Genomic DNA, 11,030 nt, shown 5'->3' on the forward strand with positions numbered 1-11,030 from the left:
ATATAAAATCCCTAATTCATCCAGAAATTCTTTTCATGTGTAGTAGGTGATAAACATCTAACAGATAGCTACTTGTCACTTTCCTGTTTGTTGACTGATCCTTTTTTTCCCCAGTAATTTAAAGGGCCACATTTTTTATCTTCTAAATTTCTGCTTTGGGGTTCTTTGTCTAATCTTGGGCCAATATCACACTGTTCTAATAGCTATAACTTAATAGTATATTTTGATTTCTGATAAAGACAAGTATCTCTTCAGTGTTTTTTCCCAAGCCTGTAGTGAATTCAGAGGGTACCCTTTAAGGTCCTCTGAGTCTAGATACACAGGCTGAGGTCAGGCAGAGCATACAGATCAGATTCTAGAGAAATATCTTTAGTTTTATGTTCTATAGAAACAACCATAAAACACAATGAACAGAATTATGATCTTCAGCATCTGCTGGGCCCCATGTTGCTCTCAAGTCTCACTTTTCCAGAGTCAGTTCTCTTTCCTATTCTTCTTAGCTCTAGTTGTATACCTAAACCATCCCTCCATTTATTCCTCCAGGATGAACTTCCCATCTTTGTTCCAGAATAAAAACAAACCATAACATGGGATATTAAAATGGAGAGAGAGCCCCACCCTCTTTCTACCAAGCTCTATTTAGTGAGATCTGGTCCCACCCCTCCCATGCCCTTAGGGAATAGCTCCTTTTTGCCCTGTGTTTAAACATGCCTATCTCTCTCTCACTTTAACACACACACACACACACACACACACACACTTTCACTCCATATTTCCTTGCAGCTGCCTTGCTATCTCTTCTTGTTCAAAGCCACATTTCTAGAAAAAGTTGTGCAAACTCATCATTTGTTCTCCTCCCACTCATTTCTCATTCTACTCAAAGGTCACCTGTCACTTCCTTATTGTTAAATCTTTGCTAATATTCTTGCCTCTGGTCTTGTTCCTCATCAATCTGTTTCTCACTGTAGCTGCCAGAATAATCCTTTTAAGATGCCAATTTGAACACATGATTCCCCTCCTTAAAAAGCTTTCCTGGCTTCTTACTGATCTCAAGATGAGATCCAAACTCCTTCAGGAGGCCGCCATTTTCAGTCTCCTCAGCCTTCTCCAACCCTAAACTCTGGTCACACCATGCTTCTCACTGTCCCTGGCTTCCTCACTATGCCTTCACCTATTCTTTCCTTCTGCACATTTGCATGGCTAATGCATACTTACCTTCATTACTCCATTACTTCATTACTCAGGAAAGAAGATGGGAAGGCTTTCCTGACCACCACTCCAAGCCCAGAGGAAGCTCCCTTACTTTGTGTTTCCTTGGCACCTATACTATGTGGAGCCCATATCACACTGTTTATTTCTCTCTGTCTGCATCTGGGCTGAAAACTCTTGAGAGCAGAGATCATTTCTTAATCACCATCTAACCCCAACATTAAGCAAAGTGCCTGGCACATAGCAGATAAGATGTAGATATTGATATCAATGAATACATATCTCCTCTATTAGCTCGAGAGCTCAGCATCATCTGTTTTTTTTTTTTTTTTAAACTAAAGAGTATTGTTTGTTTATATTATGGTAAAAAATCACATGGGGCTTCCCAGGTGGCACGGTCATAAAGAATCCACCTGCCAATGCAAGAGACACAAGAGACACAGGTTTCATCCCTGGGTTGGCAAGATCCCCTGGAGTAGGAAATGGTAACCCACTCCAGTGTTCTTGCCTGAAAAACTCCATGGACAGAGGAGCCTGTCAGGCTGTGTCCATGGGGTCACAAAGAGTTGGATACGACTCAATAATAAAGTACAAAAAACCCACATATCATTTAATGTATCCTCTTAACTGTTTTTTAAATGTACAGTTCAGTAGTGTTAAGTATATTTATAATGCTGTGAAACAGATCTCTGGAATGTTTTCTCTTGCAAAACTGGAACTCTATATCCATTAAACAATAGTTCCTGTTGGTTTCTTATCCTTAGCTCCTGGTAACCACCATTCTACTTCCCATATCTACAAATTTGACTACTTTAGATACTTCATATAATGGAATTGTATACTACTTGTCCTTTATATAGCATTGTATAGTATTTGTCCTTGACTGGCTAATTTCACTTGGCATAATGTCTTCAATATTTATGCATGTAAGAGGAAGGAACACTTCTGAACTCATTCTAGAGATCACAATCACCCTGATAACAAAACTAGACAAAGCTATCACACGCACAAAAAAATTACAGGTCAGTAAAGCCAGTATCATTGATGAACATAGACGCAAAAATTCTCAGCAAAATATTAACAAACCAAATCCAGCAGCATATTAAGAAGGATCATATGCCATGATCAAATGGGATTTATTCCAGAGATTCAATATCTGCAAATCAGTCAATCAGTGTGTTATACCATAATAACAAATTGAAGAATAAAACCCTTATGATCATATCAATAGATACAGAAAAAACTATTGGTAACCATTTAACATCCATTATGGATATGAGAATTGGACTGTGAAGAAGGCTGAGCGCCGAACAATTGATGCTTTTGAACTGTGGTGCTGGAGAAGACTCTTGAGAGTCCATTGGACTGCAAGGAGATCCAACCAGTCCATTCTGAAGGAGATCAGCCCTGGGATTTCTTTGGAAGGAATGATGCTAAAGCTGAAACTCCAGTACTTTGGCCACCTCATGTGAAGAGTTGACTCATTGGAAAAGACTCTGATGCTGGAAGGGATTGGGGGCAGGAGGAGAAGGGGACGACAGAGGATGAGATGGCTGGATGGCATCACTGACTCTATGGACGTGAGTCTGAGTGAACTCCGGGAGTTGGTGATGGACAGGGAGGCCTGGCGTGCTGTGATCCATGGTGTCGCAAAGAGTCAGACACGACTGAGTGACTGAACTGAACTGAACTGATGATGAAAACTCTCCAGAAAGTGGGCATGGAGGGAACATACCTCAACATAATAAAGGCCATATATGATAAACCCATAGCTAATGTCATACTCTCTGATAAACCCATAGCTAATGTCATACTCAATGGTGAAAAGCTGAAAGCATTCCCTCAAGATTAGGAGTAAGACAAGAGTGCCCACTCTCACTCACTTTTATTCGATATGGTTTTGGAAGTTCTAGTCACAACATTCAGAGAAGAAAAAGAAATAGAAAGAGTCCAACTTGAAAAGAAAGAAGTAAAACTGTTACTATTTGTAGATGTCATGATATTATACACAGAAAATCCTAAAGATGCCACCAGAAAACTACCAGAGATCATCAATGAATTTGGTAAAGCCACAGGATACAAAGTTCGTATACAGAAATCTATTGCATTTCTATGCACTAACAATGAAATATCAGAAAGAAATTAAGGAAACAATGCCATTTATCAGCACCTCAAAAAGAATAAAATAGCTAGGTATAAACCTACCTAGAGAGGCAAAAGATGTGTACTCTGAAAACTATAAGACACTGATGAAAGAAATTGAATAAGACACAAACAGATGGAAAGATACACTGTGTTTTTGGATTGGAATAACCAATATTGTTAAAATGACCCTGCTACCCAAGGCCCTCGTGGCTCAGTTGGTAAAGAATCCACTTGCAATGCAGGAGACCTGGGTTTGATCCCTGGGTTGGGAAGATCCCCTGGAGAAGGAAATGGCAACCCACTCCAGGATTCTTGCCTGGGAAAATTCCATGGACAGAGGAGCCTGGTGGGCTACAGTCCTTGGGGTCACAAAGAGTCGGATACAGCTTAGCAACTAAACCACCACCACCACCACCTCCACTCAGGGCAATCTACAGATTCAGTGCAACCACTATCGAAATACCTATGGGATTTTTCACAGAACTAGAACAAGTAATTTTAAAATTTGTATGGAAACACAAAAGACTCCAAATAGCAGAAACAATCTTCAGAAAGAACAGAGCTGGAGGAATCATGTTTCCCGACCTCAGATTGTACTGCAAAGCTACAGTGATCAAAACAGTATGGTGCTGGCATGAAAACAGACACATAGATCAATGGAACAAGACAGAAAGCCCAGAAATAAACCCACTCTGTTACAGTCGGTTAATCTACAGCACAAGAGGCAAGAATACGTAATGGGTAAAAGACAGTATCTTCTATATAAGTGGTGCTGGGAAAACTGAAAAGTTACATGTAAAAGAATGAAATTAGAATCTGATCTAACATTGTACACAAAAATAAGCTTAGAATGGCTTAAAGACCTAAATGTAAGACCAGATACTATAACACTCCTAGAAGAAAACTTAGGCAAGACATTCTTTGACATAAATTGAACCAATTTGTGTCCATCTCCTAAAGTCAAAGAAATAAAAGCAAAAATAAATGGGATATAATTAAACTTGAAAGTTTTTGCACAGCAAAGGAAACCACCAACGAAATGAAAAGAAACCTACTGAAAGAGAGAAAATATTTGCAAATGACATGGCTGAGAAGGAATTAATATCAAATATATATAAACAGCTTGTACAACTCAACATCAAAAAATGACCCAATTTAAATAAGGGCAGAAGAACGGAATAGACATTTTTCTAAAGAGGAAATGCAAATGACCGACAGGCACAAGAAAAGATGTTTAACATTACTAATTATCAGGAAGATGCATATCAAAACCATACACAATTTCAGCTCATACCTGTCAGAATGGCTAAGAGCAACAAATATCAGTGAAGATGTGGAGAAAGCGAAGAAAGGGAATACATTGTCGGTGGGAATATAAATTAGTATAGCCACTGTGGAAAACAGTATGGAGACTTCTTAAAGAACTAAAAATAGAACTACCATATGACCCAGGGATTCCACTCCTGGTATGTATATGTCTGAAAAAACCCACTAATTCAAAAAGATACATGCACCCAGTGTTCATAGAAGCATTATTTTTAATTGCCAAGACACAAAAACAATGTACATATACATATATATATACACACACATACACACACCTATTGGAAAACTGTATGTATACTAAGTCGCTTCAGCTGTGTTCAACTCTTTGCAACGCTATGGACCATAGCCTGCCAGGCTTCTCTGTCATGGGATTCTCCAGACAAGAATACTGATGTGGGTTGCCATGCCCTCCTCTAGGGGATCTTCCTGACCCAGGGATCGAACCCACATCTCTTACGCTTCCTGCATTGCAGGCGGATTCTTTACTGCTGAGCTACTGGGGGAATTGGAACACTACTTGGCCATAAAAAAAGTTTTGCCATTTGCAACAACATGGATGAACTTGGAGGGCATTATGCCAAGTGAAAGAAGTCAGACAGAGAAAGGCAAATATTGTATGGTATCACTTATGTGGACTCTAAGAAATATAACAAAACAGATGTAGACTTACAGAGATAGAGAAAAAACTAGTGGTTACCAGAGGTGGGGGAAGGGGCAATATAGGGGTGAAGGAGAGGGAGATACAAACTTTTGGGTGTAAGATAGGCTCAGGGATGTATTGTACAACACAGAAGATATAACCAAAACTTTGTAGTAGCTGTAAATGGAAAGCAACCTTTAAAAATTGTGTAAAAATTAAAACATTTTAATTAAAAAAAGAAAGATTCAAGCATGTAGTATATTATAGGCTTTCCTTCCTTTTTAAGGCTGTCTTGTATTCCATTATATATATATCACATGTTGTTTGTCCATTCATCCACTGATGGACATTTGGGTAGCTTCCATCCATTGGTGATTTTTTATGATTTTCTACAGTATTTATAATTCTGGGTTTTCACAAGTTTCTAATCCTATAACATTCAAATTCTAGATAATATATGCAACTATATGCTTTATAGGAATAAAAAGAGCTTTATTAAATATAAGCTTTTGTAACTACTATAAAGTTATTCACAGTTTTTCTAATTAAAAAGCTTATGAAAATATATACAGTTTAATATGTATTCCACTGTATAAATCCTTATTAAAAATAAGAAATATGCATAATTTGGTATCAGTTTATACAAAAGAATGACTCTAATGAGACTGATCTTTTTAAGGTCAATTTTTAAATTTGTGTGTTTGTTGCTTAGTCATGTCTGATTCTTTGCGACCTCAGGGACTGTGCCCACCAGGTTCCTCTATCCATGGGATTCTCCAGGCAAGAATACTGGAGTGGGTTGCCATTTCCTTCTCCAGGGGATCTTCCTGACCTGGGGGTTGAACCCATGTCTCCCTCATTGCAGGCAGATTCTTTACCATCTGAGCCACCAGGGAAGCCCAACTTAGAAGTGTACAAATCTTGAGAGTCTGAGAATGAATGTATATATTCATGAATGAATATTCACATATATGTATATATATAGATAGATATTCCAAAGCTAAGTTTGTGTAAGATAAGCAAACTTTTAAAAGGGAGAACACAAGTCATTAATCTTGGTTTTCTTCAACCACCAGGAAGCCTACAGGAGTACATTTTTCATCAACACCTGAGATCAGGTGGGATGGATAGAATTCTCTGCCCTAATGGTCAAATTACAGTGCAATCCATACAAACAGGCATTCAGTTCCTCAAGGGATAAGAAGACAAAAAAAAAAAAAAAAGAAAGGTTACCAAAAAAATCCAATAATAGTGCCAGTTATAATCCTGTTACTTTCAGTCAATAACCCATGTTAGACACGTCTTTTCTTCCGTTGCTTCATTCCTTTTTGTTGATTTTGAGAACTGGGGTCACCACTCGCTGGGACTCATTCAGATGTACATTTAGATAAATTCTCTCTCTTTCTCTGCTTATTGTAAATAATGATACAATGTAATTCCTTATATTTTTGCATGTACACATGATGATCTTCTTGGAATAAATGACTAAATTGGAATGGCTGGGTCAAACAGTATACCACACACTTCTAGGAGAATATATGTATATATGTATATCACATGATGTGATCACTCACCTAGAGCCAGATATCCTGGAGTGTGAAGTCAAGAGGGCCTTAGGAAGCATCACTACGAACAAAGCTAGTGGAGGTGATGGAATTCCAGCTGGGGTATTTCAAGTCCTAAAAGATAATGCTGTGAAAGTGCTGCACTCAATATGCCAGAAAATTTGGAAACTCAGCAGTGGCCAGAAGACTGGAAAAGGTCAGTTTTCATTCCAATTTCAAAGAAAGGCAATGCCAAAGAATGTTTAAACTACGGCAAAATTGCTCTCGTTTCACACACTAGCAAAGTAATGCTCAAAAGTCTCCAAACTAGGCTTCAACAGTACGTGAACCAAGAACTTCCAGATCGTAGAAAAAGCAAGAGAATTCCAGAAATATCAATAACCTCAGATATGCAGATGACACCACTCTTATGGCAGAAAATAAAGTACCTCCTGATGAAAGTGAAAGAGGGGAATGAAAAAGCTGGCTTAAAACTCAACATTCAAAAAACGAAGATCACGGCATCTGGTCCCATCACTTCATGGCAAATAGATGGGGAAACAATGGAAACAGTGACAGATTTTATTTTCTTGGGCTCCAAAATCACTGCAGATGGTGACTGCAGCCATGAAATTAAAAGATGCTTGCTCCTTGGAAGAAAAGCTATGACAAACCTAGGCAGTATATTAAAAAGCAGAGATATTACTTGGCCAACAAAGGTCCGTATAGTCAAAGCAATGGTTTTTCCAGTATTCACATATGGATGTGAGAGTTTGACCATAAAAAAAGCTGAGCGCCAAAGAAGTGATACATTTGAACTGTGGTGTTGGAGAAGACTCTTGAGAGTCCCTTAGACTGCAAGGAGACCAAACCAATCAATCATAAAGGAAATCAGTCCTGAATATTCATTGGAAGGACTAATGCTGAAGCTGAAACTCCAATATTTTGGCCACCTCATGGAAAGAACTGACTCATTAGAACAGATCCTGATGCTGGGCAAGATTGAAGGCAGGAGGAGAAGGGGCCAACAGAAGATGAGATGATTGGATGGCATCACTGACTCAATGGACATGAGGTTGAGCAAGCTCTGGGAGTTGGTGATGGACAGGGAGGCCTGGCATGCTGCAGTCCATGGGGTCACAAAGAGTTGGATGCAACTGAGCGACTGAACAACAACAGATAGGGAGAGAGAGAATATATATATTCTCTCACACATGCCTACACATATATGTGTATTTATTTCTATATCTATCAATCAATGAATATACAACAAATCATGAATTCATTCTGATAACCTCTGATTCCAATCCAAAAATACAGGGTTCATTGTAGTCTTGCTCTTTTCCTATTTGTAACTCCTTTCTCAAAGTGAGAAACTTGCTCTCATTCTCCAAATATATTTACTTAATTGCTCAATCCTAGCACTTACATCGGAGAAGGCAATGGCACCCCACTCCAGTACTCTTGCCTGGAAAATCCCATGGATGGAGGATCCTGGAAGGCAGCAGTCCATGGGGTTGCTAAGAGTCGGACATGACTGAGCGACTTCACTTTCACTTTTCACTTTCATGCATTGGAGAAGGAAATGGCAAACCACTCCAGTATTCTTGCCTGGAGAATCCTATGGATGGAGAAGCCTGGTAGGCTACAGTCCATGGGTCGCAAAGAGTCGGACACGACTGAGCGATTTCACTCACTCACTCACTCAGCACTTATATTGGAGAAGGAAATGGCAACCCACTCCAGTATTTTTGCCTGGAGAATCCCAGGGACAGAGGAGTCTGGTGGGCTGCCATCTATGGGCTTGCACAGAGTTGGACACAACTGAAATGACTTAGCAGCAGCAGCAGCACTTACACAGGGCTTCCTTGGTGGCTCAGATGGTAAAGAACCTGCCTGTAATTCAGGAGGCACAGGAGATGCAGGTTTGACCCCTGGGTTGGGAAGCCTAATGGGCTACAGTCTATGGGGTCACAAAGAATCAGACATGACTGAGCAACTAACACACAGCACATACATAAAATAGTTTCAGAATTTCTAACCTATACTCCTTTGAATAACCTAGTAACTAGTGTGTATTGTTTGTGTACAGTTCTTTTTGTATTTTGCTACCCATTCAAAATATTACATTCTGAAGCGATTCAGGTTAGTTCCTTTCTTTGCCATAGTGTGGTTATATTGTTCATTTGTAGTACAGTTAGGTTATTGGTTATTATTTGTATTGCATTTTGGGTTCTCCCCACATCTTGGCTGATGTTAATTATTTGTTCCTGGGGTTTGTGAAACCACACCTCAATTCTCAGAGTCAGAGCTGTACAAAAAGGATACTCACAGATTGAACCAGTCAATTCTAAAGGAAATCAGTACTGAATATTCATTGGAAGGGCTGATGCTGAAGCTGAAGCTCCAATACTTTGGCCACCTGATGAAGAGCCAACTCATTGGAAAAGACCCTGATGCTGGGAAAGACTAAGGGCAGGAGGAGAAGGGGGTGAAAGAGGATGAGATGGTTGGATGGCATCATCGACTCAGTGGACGTGAGTTTGAGCAAGCTCCAGGAGACAGTGAAGGACAGGGAAGCCTGGCATGTTGCAGTCCATGGCACTGCAAAGAGTTGACACAGCCGAGCAACTGACAACAACAACATACTCACAGAGGTCTCAGTCACTCCCTCATCCGTTCTACCCACTTCTCACTCTCCCCTTCTTTTTATCTCTGTCCCATCTACCCCTCATAAGTAATTGGTAACATTAGTTTCTGGTTTACTTCTACTGTGTTTCCTTTACATTACTGATTCCCCTGCTGGTCTTGATGATAAATGGACAAATGCTGTGTTGTGTTTATTGCTCAGTTGTCTCTGACTCTTTGAGACCCATGGACTGCAGCCTGCCAGGCTCCTCTGTCCATGGGGATTCTTCAGACAAGAATACTGGAGTGGATTGCCATGCCCTCCTCCAGGGGATCTTCCCAACTCAGGGATTAAACCCAGGTCTCCCACGTTGCAGACAGATTCATACCAACTGAGCCACCTGGGAAGCCCTAAATGGACAAAAACAGCAGTCAAAGCCTTAAAAGGACATGGAAATAAAGGGTATAGATTTCTCAAGGTTGATGCTTACCCTACCAAGTAAGTCTCTTAGGCCAGGAGATAGGCTGGCCAAGGCTGAGGAGACTTTAGAAGGGGTACTGATAAATTTGACACAATATCAAATGAAGTCCATACTCTATTCTTATTTCCTTAGTTTTTACCCAATGTCCTTTCTCTGTTCCAGGATCCTCCCAAGGAACCACATTACATTTGACTGTCATCTCTCCTTAGGATTCTCCAGACTGTGACACTTCATCTGACTTTCCTTGTTTCAGTGACCTTGACAATTTTGAGGAGTACTGGTCAGACACTTTGTAGCATGCATATCTATTGGGATTTGTCTGGTGTTTTTAGTTCCTAGGGCTTCCCTGATAGCTCAGTTGGTAAAGAATCTGCCTGCAATGCAGGAGGCCCCAGTTCGATTCCTGGGTGGAGAAGATCCACTGGAGAAAGGATAGACTACTCACTCCAGCATTCTTGGGCTTCCCTTGTGGCTCCGAGGTTAAAGAATCTGCCTGCAATGTGGGAGACCTGGGTTCGATCCCTGGGTTGGGAAGATCCACTAGAGAAGGGATAGGTACCGACTCCAGTATTCTGGCCTGGAGAATTCCATGGAATGTACAGTCAGGTGATGGCACCCCACTCCAGTACTCTTGACTGGAAAATCCCATGGACGGAGGAGCCTGGTAGGCTGCAGTCCATGGGGTTGCTAAGAGTCGGACATGACTGAGCGACTTCACTTTCACTTTTCACTTTCATGCATTGGAGAAGGAAATGGCAAACCACTCCAGTGTTCTTTGCCTGGAGAATCCCAGAGATGGGGGAGCCTGGTGGGCTGCTGTCTATGGGGTCGCACAGAGTCGGACACGACTGAAGCGGCTTAGCAGTAGCACTTACATTGGGCTTCCCTGGTGGCTCAGAGGTTAAAGCGTCTGCCTCCAGTGCGGAAGACCCGGGTTCGATCCCTGGGTTGGGAAGATCCCCTGGAGAAGGAAATGGTAACCCACTCCAGTATTCTTGCCTGGAGAATCCTATGGATGGAGAAGCCTGGTAGGCTACAGTCCATGGGTCGCAAAGA

This window comes from Bison bison, unplaced genomic scaffold, assembly GCF_000754665.1.
Source record: "Bison bison bison isolate TAMUID 2011002044 unplaced genomic scaffold, Bison_UMD1.0 scf7180017864280, whole genome shotgun sequence".
NCBI classification, from domain to species: Eukaryota; Metazoa; Chordata; class Mammalia; order Artiodactyla; family Bovidae; genus Bison; species Bison bison.